The following is a 13,624-nucleotide window of genomic DNA, read 5'->3' as shown; positions in this document are numbered from 1 at the left end:
AGCTTGCCCCCCTCAAATAGATCAGTGATTACCCTGCAGTCTCCTTGTGTCCACTTAGCGAAGGCTCGGGACTGGTGCGCCGGCAGAAAGGACGGATTCCCCTCTATCGGGGTGTGAGGAGAGGGAAACATCGTAAGACCCCTGCAAACCACTACTTTGTCCCATATGTCCAGCACCGTCCTAGTAGGCACTGCAATATATGCGCTCCTAGAGCGTGTCGTCCTATGACGCCAAGGAAGGTCCCAGATGGTTCGCCCCGTCACGACTCGGTCCATGTGCAGCCATCCCTTCTCACTCTCCGTTACCCACCCACTCCACCACAAAGCGAAGGTGTGAGGCCCAATAGTAGTCCACCAAACTGGGACACGCCAGGCCTTCCCTATCCCCTGACGTCATCAGAAGCTTCTGCGAAAACCGGGGACGTTTTCCGCCCCAGATGAAGTTTGTGAGGTCGCGATGGAGGGCTCGAATGCAGCTGAGCGGGATAGGCGTTGGGAGGCACTGAAATAAATACAGAATTTTGGGGAGGACCGACATCTTGATGGCATGGAGTCTACCCAGCAATGACAGTATTAGGAGACGCCACTTCGCAAGTCCTCCAAAACCGATCGCTGGCACTCCCGCCAATTCACCAGCGTCCATGTTACCATAGACGGAGTCAACTGGAGGTGAAGGTAGCGGATGCCCTGGGAAGCCCATTGATAGAGCACGAGCTTATCCAAGAGGAAAATCTCTTCTTTCGGGATGGTAAGGTTGAGCTCCCAGGACTTGCTACGATTGAACTTAAGGCCAGAGGCCCGCTCAAAGAGGTTCAACACTGCATGGAGCGCCGGAAGGGGCTCCCTGGGGCTCGTTAAGGTAAGTATGAGGTCGTCCGCGAACAAGGCCACCTTATTCTCAGAGCCACCCATGGAGATACCATGTATGTCAGGCGCCTGACTAATCATTTCCGCCAATGGTTCCACCACAAGGGCAAATAGCAAGGGGGAGAGGGGGCACCCCTGCCTGGTACCCCTGTGAACGGTGAACAGCGCCGAGAGCCGCCCATTAATCCGAATCCTAGCCAGCGGAGCGATATATGGTGCCATGATTCGAGTGATCTTGTTCTGGCCCAATCCAATTCTAGATAGGACCGCCCGCAGGAAAGTCCAATCCACCCGATCAAACGCCTTCTCCGCATCCAGCGACAGAATGCAAGCCGGGATTTCCAGTGGTGCACTTTCCCCACTAGGTGTGCCATTTTGCGCATGTTATCCGCTCCCGGTCAAAATCGGATAAAGCCAACCTGATCCAGGTCGACGAGACCCGGCATATGGGGGTCTAAGCGCTTCGCCAAAAGTTTGGTATACATTTTAAAATCAGTGTTCAGGAGGGCAATGGGGCGGGAGGATGCACACTGTGCAGGGTCATTCCCCGGCTTCAAGATCAATGCTATCTCCGCCATACCCATGTCGCAGGACGGCCCCTCCATATCAGTAAATTAGTTGTACAACCGCAAGAGGTGAAGTCGAAGCTGCGACTGAAACATTCAAGAAAAAGCCAGGGGCAAACCATCTGGCCCTGGAGTCTTTCCAAGGGAAGGTCCTTCATGACTGCCTCTACCTCTTCTTGGCGGACCCCATGTAGTTGCTCAGGACGTCCGCCACCACCTCCGGGGATGTCCGCTCCTCCCTGTACAACGCAATATAATACGACCGAAACGCCTCACTCTTATCCCTCTCCGAGGTGACTCTCGTCCCGTCTGGTAGATGGCCTAGCAAGCAGGCTGCCCACCTTGTCCCCTCCCTCAAAATACTTCTGCTTCAAGGATAGCAAGGATTTCTCCACCCTATTGGTGTGTAACAGCCGAAGCTGCCCTCCGAGGTTGGCAGGCCGCCGCCTAGATGCCAGCGAGGAGCCACCCTGATCGCGCCCTCCTATAGCTTTTTTTATTCGTTACCAAGCACCCTCCAAGGCTCGAGCCGCGCGCGACCGTGCTATCAAGAGGGTGGTAATGTGCCCCCGGATCGTTGCCTTGAAGGCATCCCAAACCACGGGAAAGGGTGTCTCTGGTATGTCGTTGCTATCAAAGTAGAAATCAATGGCCGCCCTAATACTTTCCACATTTGCCACATCCCGGAGGATACCCGGCAGCAGGGGCCACCTTGTCTCCTGAGCGGGGCAAGCGGCCAACACGTTGCGCAGGAGATCATGGGAGAGGAATAAATAGTCTATACAGGAGTACGAGTAGTGGGCATGGGAGTAGAACGAATAGTCCCTCCATTCCGGGGAGTGATAACGCCACGCATCGAACAGCCCCAGCGCCGTCACTTAAGTGCGCAGCGCGGAGGACATGGCCCCAGTTCCGCTATAGGAGCCATCATTGCGGTCAGCTTCCGAGTCCCAGACCAAGTTGAAATCCCCCCCAAAAATCAGCGAGGGACTTCCCTTTGGTCTATGATCCTGAAGGAGAACTCAGAGGTACCGGTCCTGCAGCTGGTAGGGTGCGTACACATTACATAGAGTAAAGAGGCGACGCCCAATCCCCACACGCACTCTAAGAAAGTGTCCATCTCCACCCCTGAAGGGCCTGGTCTCCCCCGCCTGATGCCAGTCCTGCACAATATCGCTACTCCCGCTGTCTTAGTGTCTGCTGTAGCCCAAAACTGAAGAGGATATTGAAGATGCGCCATGCGCCCCGTGTCTGCCCGCAAAAGGTGGGTTTCCTGCAAAAATATGATATCAGGGCTTTACTGCAGGAGGTATCGCCACACTTGTCGCCGCTTATTGGGGGAGTTTAGGCCCTTGACATTAAGCGTCAAGACTTTTAGGGGGCTAGGTAAGTTAGCTGTCATAGGAAAGCCCAAACAGGTGTCATCCGCATCTCACCATCTCAGCCCCACAGCATCACAAATCCGCAAGGAAGGTCAGTCATCACACCCCACCCACGCGCCCCTGTTGCAAAGCCCCCAACCTAGCGCACACAGAGAAGGGGAGAGAGAGAAGGGATGGAAGCAAGAAAAAGTAGGAAGAAAAGAGATAAAAGAGAGGAAGACAATAATCCAACAATGGCCAACTGGGCCAAATCAATCTGTTCCCGCCACCGGGCATCCTACACCTGAGGGTGCGGACCAGCCCTGGGATGTCATTCCCTCAGGAATCAGCAGGGGCATGGGAGTAATCAACCACAAGTTTGTCATTAGGGGGAGCCACAGCGTCCCCACCCTATAGGAGAGGAGCCAGGAGGTGGATCCGGTCGGAACAAGGATCAGCAATACAGGAAAGACAACCACATGCCAAAGGGGATATACGTCTCAGGCCCACACAGGCCAGCACTCACTCAGTCATGGGGTCGAGGGATGCGAGCATGGATCGTCCTTATCCCCCTTGAGGGACCTAATGTGGGCGATGATGTCCTGCTTGGTTTGGGAGGCAGACTGCTCATCCACTCGTGGTGAGCGACAGGAGCGGGGCACTGAAAACCAAGCTGCTTTGGCGGGCACTCGCTCCTGGCGTCGGGGGTGGGAGTGGCTGCTCGGCGGAGTCTTCGGAAAGCGCATTAGTTGGACCGCCTCAGTATATGTTTGCACCACCCGCTTCTTGGATTCCCATTGAAAGATGAGGGCAAATGGATGCCCCCACTGGTACGAGATGCCCAGGACTTGCAGCTTCTCCGTCACGGGCTTGAAGGCTAGCCGCCGCTTCAGGGTGTTAGGTGCCAGATCCTGGTAGATCTGAATTCTGTGCTCCTCGTAGCATAGATCCGGCTTCGCATGGGCCGCCTTGAAGATAGCCTCCTTTGCAGTAAAAAAATGAACTCTAGTGAGAATATCTGGGAGGAGACCCGGCCTCCCTGCGGGCCCAGAGACCGTATGGACTCGATCCAAAGCCGGCGGCGAGGCATCCTCATTCCCCCATACCTCATGCAGTAATTTCCCCATGTAGGTCATGATGTCACTTCCCTCTGCACCAAGAGGCACCCCCCCGGACCCGGCGGTTGTTCTGGCGACTCCCATTTTCCACATTTTCCTGCTTGACTTGAAGCTCAATATTCTGCTCCTCCAGCGTTGCAAGGCGTTGCCACAACTGTTCTTGATCTTCTGTGCGAGCATCCACTATTTTCTCCAGCCTGTCCACTCGATCTCCGAAGTCCGTCACCTCCCGCCGAAGCTCCCGCACACATGAGTGCACCTCCGTGCGCAAAGCGCCAATTTCTGACTTGAGATCAGCCAAAAAGGATGTCATAAACGCATAGGTCACAGGTGCAGATTCTCCCTCAGTCTGTGCCACCGCCACACTGGGTACCAACGATCCCGCCCTGTCCCACATGGCGACCACGGTGTTGTCTCTGGAGGCAGCCGCAGGGTCCGCCTTACCCCCCTTAGAACGCATCATCGCCAGGGTGCCGATGTCCTGCTGGTCACCAGGCCACGTAGCCTATGCGCTCCTGCTCCGATGTAGGCTCCTCAAAGAGGGCAGAGGTGCTTTCTTCTCCGTATTGCTCTCTCGCATCCCCAACCACGTTGCCTCCAATGCAGACCCAAACAGCCCCGCAGAACAGTGTTGGCAGGCCAAGCAGCATAGAAGGGAACACAGGTCTCCCCAACCCCCGAGGAGGCCTCCCAGCACCTCTGTGCCCACTCGCTCTCTGATCACAGTCCCTGTGCCCCCGCACCTGCAGTGACTCCAGACGCAGAGGCCTCAAAAGAAATGTAAAGCCCTTGGCCGCAGCAGCACACAGTGACCAAAGTCCCAAATCTCCTAGGGGAGGCAGACCCAAAATGACGGGGCGATGCGCTTGAGGTCCTGCCGCTCTCTCGCAGCCCTCACTCCCCAGCCGCACTGTACCGGATATGGGCCCCCACGAGCCCCGCAGGAGGGTGGCTGCAATGACCCCACCAGGCCTCACTCCGGCTGGGCTCAATCAGGCCTCTGATCCACTAGGCCGCACCAACCTCGCCCTCCGCCGCCTCACCGCAGACACTATCCATGCACTCCCCAGCTCAACTATTGGCCTCAGTCACCCCTTGCGTCACGATGGTCACAGGCTCCTCGCCCCCACCGCCAGAAGGTCCACCAAGCACAGGATCCCCAGGAAGAACGCAGGAGTCCCAGCCCCAACACTATGCCAAACGCTTCTGTGTCTCTCAACTGCTAGGGGTGCGCTCTCCTCAGTGCCCCCGCCGGGGCAGTCCACAGGGCGCCCGACCACCTTCTCTGATCCCTGGCGGTCAATGCTCACCCCAAGAATCCAGGGCCTCAGCGCTCCATTGAGGGGTCCCCCAGCTGCCTCCACAGAGATCCCCCGACCCCAGCGCCAAATGTCACCGCAGTCCCAAGCTGGGGGGGCCGCCCACACTCGGCCACAACTCACATCCGCAGCCCCTAGTCTGAAAGAAGCGGGGGCACTCACAGTCCGTCACGCCTCGTATTTGCGGCCCCCTACCCAGTTTCGCCGTACCTGACCTCAGCTCCGCCTCCAGTTCTACCGGGATGCACCCCGCTGCATTAGTCTGGCAAGCTCCAGACCGCAGGCCCCACAAGGCCGATCGGACTCCCCGCAGCCAGTACAGACAGGGGTCCCCACCGCTGCTACCTTGGGGCTGCCAGTCCGTTCCCTGCAGATGCCCCCTGCCGCCTCCGAGGCGAGAGCAGCAAAGCCCACGCCAGGCGCACCCAAAATGACGGGCTACTCCTCTGTCACCAGCAGGTCTCCGGAGCATCCCGCACCACCTCCAGGCACACCAGGGGATGCCTCAGCACATCGAGAAACTCCTCGCCAGTACGATCACCTCCTCTACCATCCAACGCCAGGGGGGGGGGTCGGCGCAGACCGGAATCCTCAGCCTCCGTGTTACTGCCCGTCTAGTCCTCGGTGGCCCCGGACGATCACCAGGAGAGCAGCTCCGACAGGGCCTCGCAAGATGGCGGCTCTTTCGCCCAGACCTCCGAAGTCCACGCTTCTCCGTACTTCAGGGCCCCGCTGAGCCTACTGCAGCCTCTACGCCAGAAGCCCGGACTCCGCTGTCTATGTCTCTGCCAGGGTAAGTGTTGTGTCCTCCCGGCTCCGCGTATGATGGCTAAAAACAGTGGTAGGCTGCCGGTGCTCACCCGGGACACGTCCTATGCCATCACCAGCCAAGCCACGCCCCTCCTTGATGATTTTGAGTTCTTTGCTCTTGTGTGATAAGTGGAGATTCTGTCTTCAATCGCTTTTTTCCTTGTTTTTCAGATAGAGTTGGTGGTGGGCGTTGGTGGCGGCTCTAAAGTTGTTGCGGGATTCTCTGGATTTGGTGTTCTTCCAGGCCTTTGAGGCGGCAGAAATTGCATCTGGACTCTCGAAGTTCGGAGGCGAATAATCTATTTTTCTTGGCGTCGGTGTTGTTGTTTTACTTGAGGAGGGCTATGGTGTTGGCGCTGTCAGAGATCCATCTTCGCAGGGTTCGGGCTGCGGTTTTGGTTTAGTCGTTTTCCGCAATGGTTGGGGTGGAGTTGCTGTGTGATGAGGTTAGCTGGTCGTCGGTGATTCTGGTCCAGTTTCTTCGTGGGAGCAGGTGCTGGTGTCTGTGGATGGTGGGTTTCTGAAGGCGAAGTGGTCAGTCCATGGGAGTTCCGTGCTGTGTAAAAAGGTGATGGAGTTTCCGGTTGTGAAGAGGGGATCGAAGGGGTGCCCTGCTGAGTTTGTGGGTTCGGTCATGCGTGGGATGATGTCCAGGAGTGATGTGGTGCTGGGGTCCAGTTGATTGCCGAGATTGGAAGTTGAGTTCACCCAGTAGGGTGTAGTTGGTGGGCACAATGGCATGCGAGGAGATGAAGTCCATGATGTAGTTGGTGAAAGTTCGCTGGGTCCTGGGGGGTCAGTAGATGAGGGTTCCTCAGGGGGTGGAATAGGGCTGGTCAGTATCTTAAAGTGAAGGTGTTCCAATAGGTCTGTGGGCTCGTCGGTCAGTGTAGTCAGGTGGAGGGTGGATTTGTGGGCGATGGCGATTCCTCCTCCCAGGCAGGCGGGGCGGTCCTTCCTGGAGATCTTGTATTCCTGGGGCGATGTCCGGTCCCGAGGTGGGGTTGGTCCACGTTTTGATAAGAATGCTACGTCCAGGGTGGTGCTGTCAAGGAGGTCCTAGAATTCGGGGGGGGGTGTTTGTGGAGGGATCGGACATTGAGGAGGATGCATTAAGGGGTCTACGGTTCGGTTGTGTTCTTGCGGGCAGGTTGCGTTGGGTCCGTGGTCTTGGCGGTGCTGCAGGTGTGCCGGCAGCGGTGACAGCTGAAGGGTCTGCGAGTGTCGGCTGGTAATGCTACTTTGCAGTTGTTGCGAACTTGGTTGAGAGCGTGGCGGTGAGGAGATCCAGGGTTCCTTGCGCTGGTTGCAGTCGGGTCACGGACAAGCGCAGACAAGCTTGCCGTTGGCACGCCGGCAGCACGGCCCGCCATTAATTAGGGGTCTGGGAGGGCTGGACAGCTGGGTGATGGGAGCGGGGAGGTGACCTGGATTGGGCCAGTTGCACTAGTCGTGCTGGGGGGAGGGGCCACGGAGGTAGCTGCGGCAGGGAAAAGCAGGCTGAAAAAGGCAAAAGGAAAAAGGCAAAAAAGAGAGAAAATGCAAATAAGGCAGCAGAAGTGCAAGAAAGAGTGGAGGAAAGACACAGAGGGCGCAGAAGGAGAGTGAAAGGGGAAGATTGAGATGAGGGGAAAACAACAGAAAATGGAAGAAAGACCCAGAAGGAGAGAAAAAGCAGAGCGAGAGAATGGAGACAGAGGTCCACTGGACCACCAGGGATGAGGCGCAGGTGAAACCTGCGGGTGGAGGAGGCCTTGAACACCAACACTCGAGAGTGCAGGGGCTCAGGGGAAGGCCTCACTTAATGGTAGAGCTGCGAGGGAGGGAGGGCAATTTCACTGACAATGAGTCAGTGGTCTTACCGTATACTGTAACACGCTAAAATGCTCCATATTTGACCTTACAGAGCTTAAAGGGGTGGAAAGTCTTGATTTCTGCTTTCAACTCGAAAGCTCTGTATCCTACGCGGAGCCCTGATTTATCGGCCCCCAGGCACAAGTCTTAACTTTTTAGACACCTTGGGAGAATATCTGCACACTCTGGTGGTAAAATAGTCCAATTTTAATCTACTTGGAGATTTCAAATTACACTTAGAATCATTTGACACCACAGGAGCAAAAACGTTTTCAGAGATTATAGAGTCTGGGACTCGAGCAGCGGATAGCTCAGCCTGACACACTGCACAGGGCACACTCTGGATGGATTTTGATTATATTCCACCAGACTCAAAGTTGATCTCCGGTCAATATAACCTGGCCTGACCATAAATCTATCCCCTTCATGATAGGACGCTTTAATACAGATTCTTTCAAAGACTCGTGACAACTAGGCCATACAACTATGCAAAAATGCAACAAAATGCTAACAAATCCTAATTTCCAACCTGTGGCAGAGCAAGTTAGCCCTGCTCTAGTAAGTGACCCCTCACTAGATACACACACCTCAACACCTGGATGGCCTCACTTAGTAACATCTTTGCACCACTTAACACACCAACATAGAAATACCACAAATAAAGCCTCTGCCCCCTAGTTTACTACACAGCTAAAAGAATTACAAGCGGATAGCAGAAAGAATGGAATGTAGATAGAGGAAAAACTATAAACCAGAAGAGCTTACACTTTTTAAAGCTGCACTCAAAAACTACCATCAGCAAATCAAATTAGGAAAGAAAGCCGACTATGAGAATTTAATTAGACAGCATCAGATCAAAAAACAATTTTTAAAATTGTCAAATATTTTACACACCCTACAATGCTCGAACACGAGATTCCACCATCACAAATCCTCTGTGATCAGATTGCAGATTTCTTTGATAAAAAGTCCAAGACTTAAAAAAAGACTAAGTTTACAACCGTTATGACTGCTGAGGGATCTGTGTGTACAACAAGGGGGGAAAAGGGATCTTTGTGGATCCAGAGGGCCGATTTACCACTCAAGGGGAGAGTGGAAGGTCCAGACCGCAGCAAGGGGCCCTCAGATAACTGGTACCAAGGAGGGGGCTGGGTTGTTCCTGGTTTAGAAAATACAGGTCAAAGGAGAGTGGATCTGTGTAGGGGGTTAAAGGGTAACCCGCCTATGGGTATCCATTTTGTTGGATATATTGGCCTCACACACCCTTGCAGGTGTCATGCTTCATCATGGGCAATGCTCCTCGTTGGGTGGGCGGTGCAATACCAAACGGGCAACACCTCAAAGAGGGGCTCTTTAACAGAGATCTTTTAATCCAACTGCCCTTAGGGTGACGTGCGGGTGAGGGGCCAGAAGTGATTGTAGACGGTATGTGAACTTAAAATAGCGCAGGGGTACCAGAAGAAACTTTATTCGGGTGGTCCCATGTGCTAACTAAAAACAACAATTAGCCTAGGAGACTTGGAAAGTAATGTTTTCCGTGCTCAAGACTGTGCTAATAGGTGAGAATAGTGTGCTGAGAGATCTGACCAGGACAACATATCTACGCTTAATTTTTTTTAGGAGGTTAGTCTGGAACAGTCGCGCTAAGCTATCCTCTATTGCAAATCATGCTCCCTTCTTGACCTGCGCCCTCCAAAGATACTGCATGCTACCATTGATATAATCAATCTGATTATCAACAAAATAATAAACTTCTCATTCATGCAAGCAGTAGTACCATCTACTTGAAAAACCGGAGCAGTCAAACCTCTCTAAAAAAAAGCAACTACCAGATCACCCAACTCTCTTGAACCTCAGGCTAATTTCACTCCCACACTGCATAAGCAAAATAACAGAAAAACTATCACATACCCAACTGACTGCTTTCTTGCAGGAAGCTAATATTTTACATCCATGTCAATCATGTTTCGGGCCTGGACACTCAACAGAACCGGCACTGCTTCACACCACGGAAAAAAATAAATTCGCCTTGGATCAAGGGAAGAATGCAGTGCTGATTCTGTTGGATCTATCGCCCGCGTTTGACACGGTCGCCCATGGCATCCTGGGAGACTAACTAGATTTTTTTGGCATTTCACATAGGGCCCTGGCCTGGCTGAAATCTTTCTAGAGAAGAGAAAACAAATAGTTACCCTCGGCCACTACCAATCGACTGAGAAACCCTTGCTTTCTAGGGTCCCACAGGGCTCGCCCCCGAGCATAACTCTCTTTAATATATATATGGCCCCTCTGCTCAAACTGATTTCATCTTTTAACATCAAGACTATTTCCTATCCTGATGATACTCATCTAATTCTAACATTAGACTCATATTCTACTCCGGCAGAGGAAAACTTCCAGCACTGCCTCTCCGCCATCATCCACTGGATGAAATCAAACCATCTCAAATGCAAAAGCCAAAAATCCGAGATCATGCTGCTCGGCAAATCTAACACCTCTGGGCCAAAAAAGTGGTGGGCGAATTACATTCCACCTCCGCCAAATACAGTGGAAGTTGTGAGGAACTTGGGGATAAGATTTGATACCTCACTATCCTTCCACGGGGAAGCTCTCTCTGTAGCCAGCACATGTTTCCACATGATAAAGTATCTTTAAAACGTCTTTGATCTGCTACCAGGTATAGTTAAAAACATAGTTTCAAGGGCCGTAATCCTGTCCGTCTACATTTGTGCAATGGCCTGTGTGCAGCAGCCAATACGGCGGTCCTGAAAAAATTACAGACAGCCTAAAATGCAGCAGCCCGCCGGGTTCTAAAATTGCCAAGATGGTCCTCAGCATCAGCAGTTATGAAGACCCTTCACTGGCTGCCCATACATAAAAGTATCCTTTTTAAGACCTTAGCAATCACCTACAGAACTTTCAGGTCAGCAGGATTTAAATATCTCAGGGCCAGAATCGAACCGTATGTGACCCAACACCTAATAAGATCATCATCTGAAAACTTTCTGGCACTACCCAGCTTCCACTTGACGTCCAGAGGGGGCATATTGATGGCAGTCCTATCGACTAAAGCATTGAACAGCTTACCCCCCCCATCTCAGACTCCCTCAATCAGAATCTAGTTTCAGGAAAATCCTGAAAACGTGAATCTTTGTTGCCCCATACAACCTAGTGTTTTCACTCATCGGATTGGTTTGAACACTCTGCAGCGGTCCTATCTTGGTTTTTCCGCATCAGGGCCATGATGCTCCACAGAGTGAAAGCTGCCCTTAATAAATGTTATCATTCATTCATTCATACAAATCAGTCTTGAACCTGTGTCTAATGGCAGAAGCAGCCCAAACTGAAAAACCAGGTCTTCCGCAGACAGAAACAAGCATTCTGGGACCACTTTCGGGGTACCACCCCTCATCAGCCAGACTAGCTTGAATCCAGTGGCAAATTGACCAAGGCGCCCACGTCTAGGTACCCAGCCAACTTAGGGAAAACAAAGCAAACACAAAGAGATAATGGGCAGAGAGCTGAAACTTTCAGATACTCACCCCCAGTGACAGATATGGGTTGCATCCATCATTGTTCTTTAGCTCACCTAGTCACTCCAGTTCAGACCCAGCCATATGCAAATCAGTCTTGACCCTGAGCCTCATAGGAACAGTCTATCCCAAACTGCCAAGCCAGGTCTTCCCTGGACCGGAACCAGGCATCCTGGGATCAGTTTTGGGGTAACACTCTTCATCAGCCAGGGTAGCTTGAATCCAGTGGCCAAGTGATCAAGAGACCCATGTCTGGGCATACCCTGCCCCCTTAGTACAAACATAGCAAACACAAGGAAATAATAGACAGAGTGCTGACACTTTTCAGACACTAAAACTTTTCAGACACTCACCCCCAGTCACAGACCTGGGTTCAATCCATCATTGTTCCTAAGCTCACAGCTTCCCTGGACCCGAAACAAGTATCCTGGGACCGTTTAAGGGGTAATATCCCTCATCAGCCAGGCTACCTTGAACCATTGGCAGGTCTTCCCTGGACAGTAAACAGACATCCTGGGACCGTTTTGGGGGTAACACCCCTCATCAGCTAGGCTAGTTTGAATCTAGTGGCAAGGTGAGCAGGGAACCCACTTCTGGGCATACCCTGCCAACTTACAGCAAACAAAGCAAACACAAGGAGGTGATGGACAGAGCTCTGAAACTTTTCAGATGCTCACCGCCAGCCACAGATCTAGGTTTAATCCATCATCGTTTTTTAGCTCACTTCGCCACCCCAGTTCTGACCCAGCCATATGCAAATCAGTCTTGACCCAGTGCCTCATGGGAAAAATCCAGCCCGAACTGACAAGCCAGGTCTTCCCTAGACCGGAACAGGCATCCTGGGGCCAATTTCGGGGTATCACCCCTCAAAAGCCAGGCTAGCTTGGATTCAGTGGCAAAGTGAGCAAGGGACCTAACTCTAGGCATACCCTGTCAACCTAGGGCAAAGAAAGCAAACACAAGGAGATGATAGATGGAGAGCTGACATTTTTCATACATTCACCCACATATGATAATGATAATGTATTCAACCCAGATCAGTGACTGGGGTGGGTGTCTGAAAAGTTTCAACGCTCGGTTCATCATCTCCTTGTGTTTGCAACGTTGAGGCGTGGGGGCCCGGAACCGGCATCTCATCAGTTCAGGATAAGATGAGATGCTACTTTCAAGCAGGGGCGCAAGCCCCCTTCTTAACCTGTTAAGAAGGAAAGCGACAGATAGGTGCAAGACATCTGAGGTCATTGGCCCCCACTTTCTGGAGCCACTAAGGGCCAAGTTTTATGGGTAACTGGGTGCTTGGTCATGGATGCTGATTTTTATTGCCGCCCTTTGCCATGTGCTGTATCAGTGAAATAAGGTGGCCTGGGGTTAGAGACAGAAGCCAGACCCAAAGGACAGACAGGGCCACACCACAGGGTGGGCCACGAGAGATCATTGTGCTTAGAGCTGGCAGGTACCACAGCAGTGGTGGGCTAGCGTCCAGGCTCTATCACCCCGAGCAGGGACGTTGCCAAGGGGATAATTAAACTACCAGCTTTGGGCTTGGAGGGGTCATGCACGTTCTAGGAAGTGGTGCTTACCTTATTGGCTTAGGTGCTGTACCTGGGAGTACATTGTAAAGGCGTACAACACATACCCAGGGCAGGAACTGAACTGGCTACTAGTGGGCTGCAGAACTCATTGTGCCACCCACAAGAATAGGCTTTCAAACATGTCTCAAGCCTGCCATTACAGGCCTGTGTGTGCGCAGTTGCACTTATGCGCAAGTTGTCATTTCTAACTCTTGAGCCAATGCTGAGGGGGCCGTCCACTACCACCTGGTCACCACTAGGGCAAGTCCTGAGGGGTGGGGAAAATGGTAGGGGAAAGGCAGAGCAGGTGCACATGTGTGTTACCTGCCCTGGTAGTGAATAATCTCCATGTGGGTTTTACCTACCTAGGAGATCTTCTTTTTCCATGAGTCAACATGGGGGAATAGCCGAATGACTTTTAAAGTTCTGTTTTACCTTACCCATGGAGAAGCCTCATGGTATTTTCAAACATGTCCCAAGCCTGCCATTGCAGGCCTGGGTTTGTGCATATGAACTTATTCTCAGGTTGGTCTTTCTAAATCGTTGGCCAATGCCAGAGCGCCTTTCACTAACGCTTAAGCACCCCAGGGTGAATTCTGGGCTGGGGGGTGGAGTAACTGATGGGT

The sequence above is a fragment of the Lissotriton vulgaris genome, chromosome 7, assembly GCF_964263255.1.
Source record: "Lissotriton vulgaris chromosome 7, aLisVul1.2, whole genome shotgun sequence".
Taxonomy (NCBI): domain Eukaryota; kingdom Metazoa; phylum Chordata; class Amphibia; order Caudata; family Salamandridae; genus Lissotriton; species Lissotriton vulgaris.
Note: the sequence above shows the minus strand (reverse complement) of the source record.